This window comes from Miscanthus floridulus, chromosome 19 (assembly GCF_019320115.1).
Source record: "Miscanthus floridulus cultivar M001 chromosome 19, ASM1932011v1, whole genome shotgun sequence".
Lineage (NCBI taxonomy): Eukaryota > Viridiplantae > Streptophyta > Magnoliopsida > Poales > Poaceae > Miscanthus > Miscanthus floridulus.
In genome coordinates this window covers 56,899,730-56,912,539 of record NC_089598.1, presented here as the reverse complement: position 1 = coordinate 56,912,539, position 12,810 = coordinate 56,899,730, and the positions used below count along the sequence as shown (strand labels likewise).

Below are 12,810 nucleotides of genomic sequence, written 5' to 3'. Positions count from 1 at the left end.
GGCTAACCGGTGAAGATCAATCTAACACCTGACTACCGGGGCTAACCGGTGAAGATCCCAATTAGCCATTGGGCTAACCGGTGAAGATCAATCTAACCGGTGAAGATCAATCTAACACCTGACTACCGGGGCTGGGAGTTTGACCCCATGATCGAGGAGTCGTTGGTGGCGCCGGCGTGCTGCCACCCGGCCATCTGCTACTACCCGGACGACGATGAGGGCAGAGTGGAGTCCCAGAGTACGTGCCTACCTCTGGCCCTTTTGTAGTTGGCGTGCTGGAGGCAACGGCAGGCGCACACACCCAGGGAGGAGATGACATTGTTTTTGGCCCGGGAGTCCAGCTGCCAGCAGATCCTCAGGTGGCTGATATCTCCGATCGGGTGACCCGGATGGACATCGACAGCACACCCCGATCAGGTATGATGCTGGAGGTTGACAGTCATGCAGCAGGCTTTGCTGATGTAGGGGAACATATCACCAACGATGGCTCAGTGGAGGAGGGCTGTGGTGAGACCGCGACGGAGGCGAAGGGCGGCGAGGTGGTAGCTGAACCTGTTCGCTGTGCTACCTTTTGCAAGGCTATTTTCAAGGATGCTGTTGCGCCTCTGCTTCCAAGGCCGGCCACCGCACTTCCGAGCGGTAGGGGCCGCAAACGGCCTGCTCGTCCATCGCCGGTGCCGGTCTCGCAGAGGGCCCAGCGGAAGCTGATGAGAGAGCTGCAGTTCATCGACACACCAGCCATGCCACCTGATTCTGCGGTCACGGAGTACATTGACATGTACGGGCAGGACCTACCAGATCAGGCGATTGACACGATCAGGGCCGCTGCACAGCTGGGCAACAAGAGGCTCTCCAAGGTCCTTGCGGCAATGGCGGCTGAGGCGGGCGAAGCGGAGATGGAGGTCCCATGAAGAGTCAGCAGAAGAAGGAGAAGACGAAGATGTTGGCCTTTGCAGTTCCTGATGTTAGGTAGCCTTGTGTTAGTGCCAGCAACAGCCGGCCTTAAGCCGGTAGAGTTAGGTTTCTTTTCAGCATTGTTGTACTGTGATGGGATTGATGATTGGCTGGGGTCAAAGCTGTTATGAACTACGTATAGGAATATGAAGTAAAGAATCAAGCCACAGAGGAGACACACGATTTAACGTGGAAAACCCTTCCGATGTGAAGGGGAAAAACCACGGGCACCAGCCAGCAACAATCTCACTATCTCAAGAGTTTTGGGTTACACGCCTATGGCGGCTTACAAGAGAATCAAGTCTCCACGAAACCCTAGCAAGGGTGTATATACCGTACCGTACGCCTACGCTCCGGCCCAAGCCTCCGGCGACAGGCCTCCGCTTCGCTCCGTCAGAAGCCTGGCCTATATCCTGGAGTGAATTTGGAACAACTCCAACAAAAGCTCCATGGCGGTTCTGTAGGAGGAGCTCCCCATAGTGATCTGTTGAGTGGCGGTGTATGTTTCAGTCCTAATGTTGTAGCAACAAAGTTTCTGCTTGCTGGATATTGTGTGCTGTCTGTTTGGGTTGGAGACGGGGGGATGAGTCTATCTGATTGCTCAACATCTGTCAATGAATAACAATGACCTCAAATTCTTAAATTGGAACGTGAGAGGACTGAACTGGGCAGCAAGAAGAGAGGCAGTTAAACTGTTGATCCAGCAAGCACGGCCACACATTATCTGTCTGCAGGAAACCAAGTTAAGCAACATTGACTCTCTTTTGCAATCTGAGTTCCTTGGTCAGCCTAGCTGGATGTTGGACTATATACAGGCAGATGAAACTAGAGGAGGCATTGCTATCGCCTGGAACCGTGACTTCATCACTGCCACTCAACCAGTCAGGAGAATACATAGTCTGACCCTGAGGTTAACAATGAATATGACCAACACTTCTTTCTTGCTAACGACTGTCTATGGGCCGACTGAGCACAGTGCTAAGAAAGGCTTCCTTTCAGAACTTATTAGCTGTCAGCCGGCACGAAACACCCCGTGGATTTGTTTAGGGGATTTCAATTTGATCTGCGAGGCTAGAGATAAGAACAATGGCAACATCAATCGAGCTCACATGAGAAAGTTCAGAAGGGCTTTAGATGCAAGTGAGCTTTTCGAGCTTAGATTGCTGAACCGACGCTACACTTGGAGCAATGGGAGAGCCACCCCAACGCTGGTACATCTGGACCGCGTCTTCTGTAACCATGACTGGTCAGTTCTTTTCCCAGCGATCGGTCTACAAGCCCTCTCCAGCTCCCTCTCAGATCACTGCCCGCTGTTCCTTTGTAGTCAGCAGCAACAATCGAGGAAGGCGACCTTTAAATTTGAACTGTTCTGGATACGGGTCCCAAGATTTGCTGAAGTTGTCTCACAAGCCTGGACAAAACCTGTCTTTGGCCATTGATGAGATTGCATAATCGCCTGAGACTGACATCGGGAGATCTGAAGACTTGGAGTAAAACGCTTTCCGGTAACGCCAGAATGCAATTGAATGTGGCAAATGAAGCAATACTGCGCCTTGACATTGCCCAGGAAATAAGGCAACTCTCAGAGCCGGAGCTAATCCTATTGAGAGACCTCAAACACCAAGTGTTGGGGTGGGCGGCGATTGAAAGATCGAGACGTCGTCAGTGCTCACGGTTGATCCATATAAGAGAAGGCGATGCGTGCACCAAATTTTTCCACCAACGAGCGAATGGCAGGCGAAAGAGGAACCTGATTGCATGCCTCAAGAACCATGAAGACGCCATTGTTTGGAGTCATGAGGAAAAGGAAGAAATCGTGCACCAGTTCTACTTCGACCTGCTGGGCACTCGGGTGGAACGTATACAGAACATAGACTGGAACAGCCTCCAGCTGTGCACGATAGAGGACACTGAATTGGATAGACCTTTTACGGAAGAAGAGATAGAACACACCATCAAGATGCTGCCTGCAGAGAAAGCCCCGGGCCCAGATGGTTTCACTAGATCCTTTTATAAGCGATGTTGGCAGACGATTAAAGGGGACATAATGGCGGCGATGAACTGCTTCTACCACCTTCAGGCTGGCCCCCTGGAGCATCTAAACGGCGCCAACATTGTGCTCATTCCTAAGATTGAAGCACCTGAATATGCAAAGGATTTCAGGCCGGTCAGTTTAGTGCACTCCTTTGCCAAGCTGATAACTAAGACTCTGGCCATCAGACTGTCACGGAATATGGATCATCTGATCTCCCCTTCACAAAGTGCCTTCATCAAAGGACGCTGTATACATGACAATTTCATGTATGTGAGAAATCTGGCACGGGCATATCATCGAACAAAGACACCAGCTCTACTCTTCAAGCTAGACATTTCAAAGGCATTCGACATGGTCTCTTGGGAAGGCATTCGGACATTGCCCTCTTTACCGCGGCCACAAGAGTAACAATAGACGATGGCAGAAAAGCATCGTTCTGGGTCTCGAGCTGGATCAAAGGACGGTCACCAGCTTCCCTCTTCCCGCGGTTATACCGACATAGCAGACGAAAGAACAGGTCAGTGCGTGAGGCGGTTTTCAATGCTAAGCTGATCAATGACGTTGCACACAATCTGAACGCCGGGATCTTAAGAGAATTGGCCGAGCTGTGGCAACTCATCCATATATTACACCTGGACCCTGCAAACGAGCAGGAGGATCAGATCGTCTGGACTCTCGACAGCTCAGGAGAGTATACTGAAAAGTCGGCATATGAAGTTCAGTTCAGTGGCCAGGTGGTCTCCAATTTTCCAAACCTCATTTGGAAGGCGTGGGCTACGCCACGTTGCAAATTCTTCATATGGCTACTCCTACAAGACCGGGTTTGGACAGCAGCTAGACTCCAATTAAGGGGATGGGAAAATAACTACTTCTGCGCGTTTTGTGAAAGGAACCTGGAAACTGCGGTCCACCTCTCGATAGAATGCCCCTACGCTAGAAGAGTATGGACCCTGGTGGCAACATGGAGCAAACCTTCCAGCTGGACCGACCACCACGACATGGAAGAATGGTTTATGGCAATGACTAACGATGGAACGAAGGCGGCACACTCTCTGGCAATACTGACTACTTGGCACATCTGGAAGGAAAGAAACGCCAGAGTGTTCAACGGAAATAGGAGTGCTGAGCAAGCTGTGTTTACAAGGATCAGGGACGAGTGCGCTGATTGGGTGTCAGCGGGGGGTAGGGTACTTAGCTACCTCAGGATTGCTCCAAACTTTGAGAGTAATTAGCGTAATCTCCTAAACATCTCATGTGGCGGTCTGCCACATGGGATGGCGCCTCTCGGGCAAGCACGTTGAAACTCTGTTTCTTGCTTATTAATATATGCCGGGCAACCGGATCTTTCACAAAAAAAAAAAAAAAAAGAACAACACTTAGAATGATTCCAATTACTCGAGTGGCCAGATGGCGATAGGTAGAGGTAGATGAATATAGAGATATAGGGATAGTTTGATAATTAGTGCTAAACCTGTCCCTGCATGCATGATTCAACTGTCGCTGTATCATCATTTAGTAGAGGCAGAGCGATTGGGCAAGCAGCTGGGCTGGGCCTGGGCGCCCGCCACGGCTACCTACAAAAGGCATTCATTGCGGTCATCCGAGTGATAGGGATATCCTTGTGTTCACGTGCTACTACAGAGTAGAGACTGCAGAGCGAGAGGAATGTTGGATTTGGGCCGTCACACGGTACCTACTCACACGGAGGCCCTGTTACGTGCTGTTCCTGCTGTCACGCAGGCATGCATGCGTGCGTGCGCCTCTAGCTAGCGTATGGCCGCCGGCGTCTTGCCTGCTGAACGTGGACAGCAACAGAGCCGCCGGCGGGTCACAACATCAGTCTTCCGCCGGAACCGAACCCCTGATCAAATCCAACGGTACGGTGACCGCACCAGCCACTGAGCCACCGCTGCACCTGCACGGCCGGCCTTTGGCATGTGCAGGCGTGCCGAGACGGACTGCCTTTTTGTGGCCATGCCTCTCTCATCTCTCTGCCCCGGACCCGGACCCCGGTCGACATATGAGCGCCCAGAGCGGAAGAACGTCCGCGGGGCTGCTTCAAATCGCGCACGCGCGCGCGGGGGCCGGTGCCTGCCTGCCATCCACCGGGCCTGAGTAAAGATGGCAACGGACCTGATACCTGATAGCCGATGGATATTTTATCCATTAAGGGACGGGGTGGGATCATATCTTCACCTGCAGGCATTTAAATGGGCAAAAATTCATCCCCGATAGGTATAGCGGGTACGGAAACGTTCCCTGTTTACCCGTCTCCGTTACCCGTTGGGAAACACGACTATTTGAGCTGTCATGCGAACCGAATTTTTTATAATTTAGCCCTTTTTTTTTGAAAGTTTCTCACAAATAGACCCCTGACGGAAAGAATTCAGAAAATGAACTCTTAGCTCGGCGCCATTGATCCTGGCGCCGAGCTCGGCGTCAGCGTCTATGACGCCGAGCACGTGGGCACGGTGGATGACCTGGCAGGGAGCTCGGCGCCAGTCACTCTGGCGCCGAGCTCGGCGCCAAGATCTACGGCGCCGAGCTCGGCGCTAGATTGACTGGCGCCGAGCTCCCTGCATTTAACCTCGGACCAACCTTCCTGCCCGAGCGTTCTTTCTCTTCTTTCTTCTCCCTCTCGGGTTTTTTCTCTCCCCACTTCACCCTACCTCACGAATCGGCATATTGGACCTTGAAACCTTGATTTGATCCGTAGATCTTCGAGAGCAAGGTACCCTCGCTCCCCTCCTAGTTTTTTTGCATCGATTCGGTATATATTAGTCGGATTTTTCAACCTAAGAATCGTCATCACTTAGGGTTTCATTGTATCCCTCAATATATATATTATACAACCGTTGAATGATGCCAAGACGTGAAAAAGCTAGCAAAGCTAGGCGCATGTAGTTATGTTATGGGTTCATTGTTGTGCATCAAATGGAAAACCCTAGGTTTATGGTTTAATGTTAACTACTTGCGTTTCTTAGAACAAAATTGGTTGTATTGTAGTTATGGTTCTCATTGACATTTATTTGTGATTTTTTATTTATGTTTATTAAATTACATCCGTTTTGTTAGATACAAGAAATGTTTCGAGAGAAGTTTTGGCGAAAACGGGGTCGTCCTTGAGAATTATACTCCGACGCGTCTAGCAAAGATGCCCCCGTCCATCCTGACCTCCCTATCCCTAACTGTGACTGTGGTTTCCCGGCCCATGTTTTTCAATTGAAACATCCGGACACAGCGGCGCGTTGTTTCTACACATGCAGTCGTTTTAATGTAAGAAATTGTTTCCACTATCCTTTTTCTTTATTTGTGTAAGTATGCTACTAATATTTTATTGGAATCTCGTTGTGTAGGACCATGAGAGATGCTTTTTCTTTCAGTGGATCAACGGTGCAGACAAGTTTGATCCTAGGTACCTCCTTTTCAACGATTGGTTTAGAGGAAGACATCCACTGAGCACTTCAAGCGGTGGGTTCCACCCCCCCTAACCCTCCGCCAATGACGGCTAAGGAGAAGCACCTAGCCACAATTAGATGACTCGAGGAACCTCCTCTGTGCGATTGCGGAGATTGAGCTGTGATAAACCTGAGAATACGTTGGAGTTTGTGTTTCCAAACAAGCATGAAGTAAGTGCAAAGTGTATGTGTTCAAATCTTGAGCTATATGTGTTCATGTACTAATGTCTCATTATTTAGTTATTTTCAATGGCGAAGTGTCGTTTCAATGAATGGTTGTATGGTCCTAAGAACCAATGGCTGGAAGAACCGCGGAGGGTTAAGGAAAATAAGAAAGAAAAGGTAATCTACAAAGCACCTCCTGTCATGTGCGAATGTGGTGTTAAATTCAACTATGGCCTAGTCCCTTCGGAGCTTGGAATATGCCATTATTGCAGCCATATGATTGAGTATGATGATGTTCGTTATTTTTGTGGTAAACATGGAATCGTATTTTGTTTCTTTTGCTAAGACATATATGATGTAATATTTCTTTTGAACAGAGCACTAGAAAATACAGGTGGGAATGTTATGATGGTCAAGCTAAGTTTTTAGATGAACTGAAGAAGAGGTAACTAATTGCACAGAAGAGGGGATATGGATCTGACTACGTCAACCTATTCGTTAAACATCACAAAGAAAAGATGCGTGAGTTTGTTAGACAGCGCGGTATTTGTAACCCGATTGATGTTGGGCTAAATAGATGGGGATTGGAGAGGCAGATGATATTAGAGGAGGAGAGGGCAAGAAATGCGGCAAGGGAGAAGACAGGAGTATAGATGCCGGTCTTGAACAAGCATGTTGCTACATTATGTGCCAGTGAGTGCTTGAAAGCCTTTTTTCGTGATTTTAAATGTAATATAATCGCGTTGCTAACTGATTGCATTTTATACATGAAGGGATTGGTTGCAGCGAGAAACATGCCGCAGAGGTGGCTCGTGCAAGGTATGAGGAGAAGAAGTTAGATGAGCATAGATCGCGAGCTGGTCGCACCGTTCAATCACCGATTGTATTGTCTAATGAGGGGGACGAGGATGAGGACGACACTCGCAGACTGAGTGAGCTCATTGCACTAGCAGAGGTGGGCATGCAAACGCAGGAGGCTGAGGACGACACTGGCAGACTGAGCGAGCTCATCGCTCTAGCAGAGACGGGCATGCAGGCGAAGGACGCTGAGGATGACACTAGCAGACTGAGTAAGCTCATCGCTCTAGCAAAGGCGGGCTTACAGGCGGAGGAGGATGACGACGCGTTCTTCACTCAGGCCACAGCGGCCGTAGATGAAGCAGAGGCCTCTTACTACAGGCGACAGGCAGGTCAGAGCAATGTAGGTGATCCTAGCCACAGCAACAAGGTTGTGGTAGAGGACTAGTACTCGGATGATGAGTTGCTTACTTAGTACGTTTCAGACTGAGGATTTGAAAGTGCATTTGCCTCTATGTCTACTGTCGGCACATACTTCTAGTATTAATATAATGTGTAATTTGACATAGTATTGAACTTTTCATTATGTTGTTGTTTTTATTATTTATGGTCTTAATATTCCGCTTAATGATACAGATGTATTGAAATGTGAACACTTGCTGCAAAAAAACCTAACGACGTACGACATTATATATATCAACACACGAAACACATGAAATGGCATGTGACTACATGTACCGAACCTGGGTACAGAGTTTCCTTCGACTAAACCTAACATGTCTTAGGTAATTAAACCAAACAACAAACACATAGATGTGGTATGTGAAAAAGATAAAATCATCCTAGTAGTGTGGCCACATAGCAAATTGTGTTGCACCTTCTCCATAGTAGCCTCTCGTTGTTGTGGTTAGGGCAGGTGCAATATGGATCATTGCAGAGTGTCTCCTGTGAATCGGCACTATTGTTGTTGTCGTCCTGTCCATCGTCCTTGTAACCGCTGCTAACTTCCCTTTCTAGATCGAAGATATGGTCCTATAGGTAGTAGATGTACTCCGCATGCGGATAAATAGGTCGAGGATCGACCCACCTAGTGAACCCACAGTTTTCTTCGACCAAAGAAGACTACAATAAGTATGTCGTGTAAGTTATATACAAGAGAAACATATTGAAGAAAAAAAAGTAATAGCAATTACCCATGCTCGCGGGGATTTGAAGAAACGACGACCTCCATCTATTCCCTCGGTGAACATCTGCACTAGGCAGTCCTCACCATGCATGCATTTTGGCCACTCTTCTTTCCTTTCATTGTATCCTCTTAGTGGTGCCTCTTTGGTGAAATCACTTTTGCTCTCAACTGGGAACCTCTCATAAAGAGCTTCCTCAAAGAAATCGGGACCAAGAGGACCCTCTCACCCCCAGGTAGTTCCCTTCCCCTTTCCTCTCCCTCTAGACGACTCTCTAGACATTGGTACTGCAACAAAAGAAAATGATGAGGAGTGTTCTTCTTTCTTGTTGTGTGTGTGAATGAGATAGAGTGAGCGGTTATTTATAGGTTGAGAGGAGGAATGAAGACCTCTCAGTGTGCCATGTCAGCGATCCGTGTGCCTCTTCACCTAAGCCCTTAGATCAAACAATAATAAGATGGATGGTGGAGATAGAGTGGAGTTGTGCTTCCTTGCATGCCAGTACTATGTTAGTGATGTGATAAATCGCTATTGTCCCTATATCTGAAAAGTCTATTTTTATTATCTGAAAACCATAGAATCATTCACTGTTGCTTGGTAACCCTAGATTCATCTACAAAGCGTATGTACGATACGTTTGGATTATACACTTTCTAATAAATTTATAGTTAATCTGTGTACTGCATTTGTGCCTTTTTAGCAGTGTAGTATGATTATTGTTTCACAGAAAAAATTCACAAGAGTTTCCCTTGTTTTAGGAGCATCCACAGTTACAAACAGAGACATCATTATATATTCCAAACATTGAATCATCCAAGGAGCAAAATGCAACCACAACGAACATCACAACCAACATAATATATCCTGCGCAGTCCAAATAGTCTACAATGTCCTTACAGTCACAAATAGTTACAGAAAAGTAAATACAAAATCCATAATAGTGCATACTAACAACTACCACATCCCTCACTGCCTCCTACTCTTGCCCTTACCTTGTGACCGAGAGCGCTTGTACCTAGAGTGTAAGGGTCACGCGGACGGCGTCGCCTAGTGTCTAGAGGCGGTGTAGGATGAGTCGAGGGAGCATCATGGAGCTGAGAGGGGCCAAGCTCCTCATGCCTCTTGTCCACATTGTCGTCTTTGTCGTCTTCCTCGTCCTCGTCCCCGTCCCCTATAGCTGCTTGACTAGAGGAACCCAAGCCTCCTCTACCTGTGAAAGGAACGTACACATCTTGCGTCATGTCTGTCCTACAACCACAACGACCAGCTGCACGGCGTAGACGACATGACAGCCTCTATTGTACAAAACTATGTTAATTGAAAGAATCCAACGTATTAATGATATGTTTGAAAGAATATTTTTAATCTTACGTCCATGAAGCCAAGTATGTAGTCGTCATTGACTCTCGGCTGAATGCGCTCGATCTCTTCAACTGAGCATTTGAGTGTATTGTCCTGCAATAAAGTTCTTAATAATAATACTTCTGAACAGATAGCAATAGGTTTTATTTTCTTTTGTACAAGAATCTAACATATTCTAAGGGTTATATGGCTCGAAGGTTGCACTAACTACAATAGATAACTCATAATATCGGTCCAAGAACGCCTAATGTATTGTTATGCAACTTAACGTACAAAAATAAGGCAATTGACTTACCACTCTGTCCAAGATCGGTCCTGCCTCCACCTGTCTTCCTACACGAGTCGACTGGTCGTACACCGTGTCTTCATTGTCGGAGGACTCGATGTCGACGTAGTCAGCTTCGGTCCACTGTAGCCTCAGCCTACACCGTGTCGCACGCTGGTACCAAGCTTGGTACCGCTTGAACTCACGGTTCGTGTGTGGCTCATTGTTGTTGTCCACGTTGTCGTACATCTCCTCCCATTCCTCAATGAAGGACTGGTGGTGCCTCTCCTAGTCAAAAATCTGCTTGTTCCTCTGACGATCCAACCTGCACGTATGTCATCGTTACTTGAATCCATGTACATGTCACCATATTAATAGAAATGGACCATCATCATGAGACATTTGAAATATCAAAACACTTACTTGTGTAAGTCAACCCCGGTCAAGAATAGAGTCGTAGGCCCAAGTTGTCTCACTCCAAATTGGTGTGCAACCCTATCTGGTAGGTGTACTCGACAGCATAGAAGCAAATTAGAGGGCACCTCATCCTATAGAAGTCGTTGTCAGCCCCACAAACATTGCTCAGCTGAAAAGGAAGTGCGTCCTCTCCACCGTACGACTCCCACTCTACCTACAACATGTCCAAACAAGATGTTAGATGGTATACTAATCCTTTTCAAACTAGCATGGGAAATAAAATTTATTTACACTAGACACTGTCAGCGTGTCTAGCTCATTGGTGAACTCAATGTACGCCCGGTCTAACCTCGCGTACGGAACCCTGGCCTAGTTCCAAAGGTATGCCCACATTGGTTGCCGTCTTGGAGGCTGACCTTGGAACCACTCACGACGATCTAGAACCTCAGGACGGCCAACTGGAAGATGAGCCCACATCCACAGCTGTAACAGGTACACGCATCCACCAAGTGACGGGTTTGACGAAGACCGACGACACCCCTCACACAGCTGCCGTTATAGAAAACATAAGACTGCAGAGCCCCAGCTGTAGTGACCCGCCTAGTCCCAGTCACTGAGGCAGTGGATCCACATCCAGAACACACTGTCACCCATGGCGTCAGGGAAGAGAACGTAGGCAAACAGGTGTAGGATCCATGCCCTGCAGTAGTACCCAACTGTCTCCTCATCTGCCTCCTCGGGACACTGTGCGAACTCTTCCCGTAGCCAAGAGATGGAAACTCCAGAAGTGCGAGCCACTTGCTCGCCAAGCTCACGCCTAAGGAAGGCCTCCACTCGTGCTCTCCAGCCCTCTGACCTGCATTGCCCGGTGACTGGGTTGCTGTGAATCCTTATGCCTAGCATCTTCTGACAGTCTTGGAGCGTGACTGTCATCTCCCCGAAAGATAGGTGGAAGCTGTGAGTCTCTGGCCGCCACCTATATTTAAGACAAAGCAATATTAATTGTTAAAAAGTCATTTGTATGAACAAATGGCCATGAATGAAGGCAATGATTCAATTTAATACCTGTCAACCAGCGCAGTTATGGCCGCTGAGTTGAACTTGGGCAACCCACGATGAACCTAAAAAGAGATAACATCCAGGCCATCTCTTTACAGGAAAGGAGTGTACCTATCGTCGTACCGCATGTCCAAGAACTCACTATGGGTTCTAGGACGAAGGAGCAGAAGGTCCTGCATCGAATAAAACATAGTCACCTGTTACTTCACGAACACATGTACGTTCACCAAATTTTGAACAAAACTTTTAGATTATTACATGCGGTTAAGACACTTACTCGGATAATTTTGTGTCAAAGAGATCTCAAAAGGAGGATCTGCCATGGAAACATGAGTCTGACAACCATCTACAAATACCACATTGGGGGTAGATTGAGCATTGAGAACCGTAGGTGCAATCTGCACATGCAGGTAAGGTTTCGAAACGGGAGGGTCGATGTGTGCCTGATGATCCATTGCTAGGGTAAACCTATGACGGATGGGATCAACTAACACCTGACGTACAACCACGTCCAAACATTGCAGCTGGCTCTTCATAGTTGATCTCACATAGTTCTCCCATTGGTCCGCACAACCAATTGAGATCATTCGCCTAAAGATGTTCGGAGGAGAACCTAGGTGCAGTACACCATCAACTGCAATGACATCATCTCCAAGGCAATGTAGCTCCTCCCGAGCCTTTGCAACCATCTCACTAAATGAAGGCATATCATTGAATAGCACAGACACGCTTTGCATATCAAGAAACTCAACATATCCACAACGATCGCTTTCAATGGTGCCTCCATGATATATGGTTACTAGGTTGTCCATCTAGTTCAAACACGTAACGAAACACATGTCCTTTAGTCAAAATGAGACGATAGATAGTACCTAACAAGTACTTTCTAGCTACAAACTAAGTAATCAAGATAATAACTACGCATATATATACAGTGTACTCACTAAATAGCTAGATCATATGTAGTTAACTAAATATGCAACTACATATCTAAGTAGCTATCTAACTATATCTATGAACCTATGTATCTATGTTAATATCTATCTACATATATATATCTCACTAGATCACTACCTGAGTCATCATATTAACTAGTAAATAACAAATGCCAAC

At 47.2% G+C, this 12,810-nt stretch overlaps 1 pseudogene; it reads left to right on the top strand.

The window, feature by feature from the left end:
• Nucleotides 1–389: 389 nt before the first annotated feature.
• On the top strand, nucleotides 390–4,221 carry LOC136526071 (uncharacterized; annotated as a pseudogene).
• Nucleotides 4,222–12,810: the final 8,589 nt, after the last annotated feature.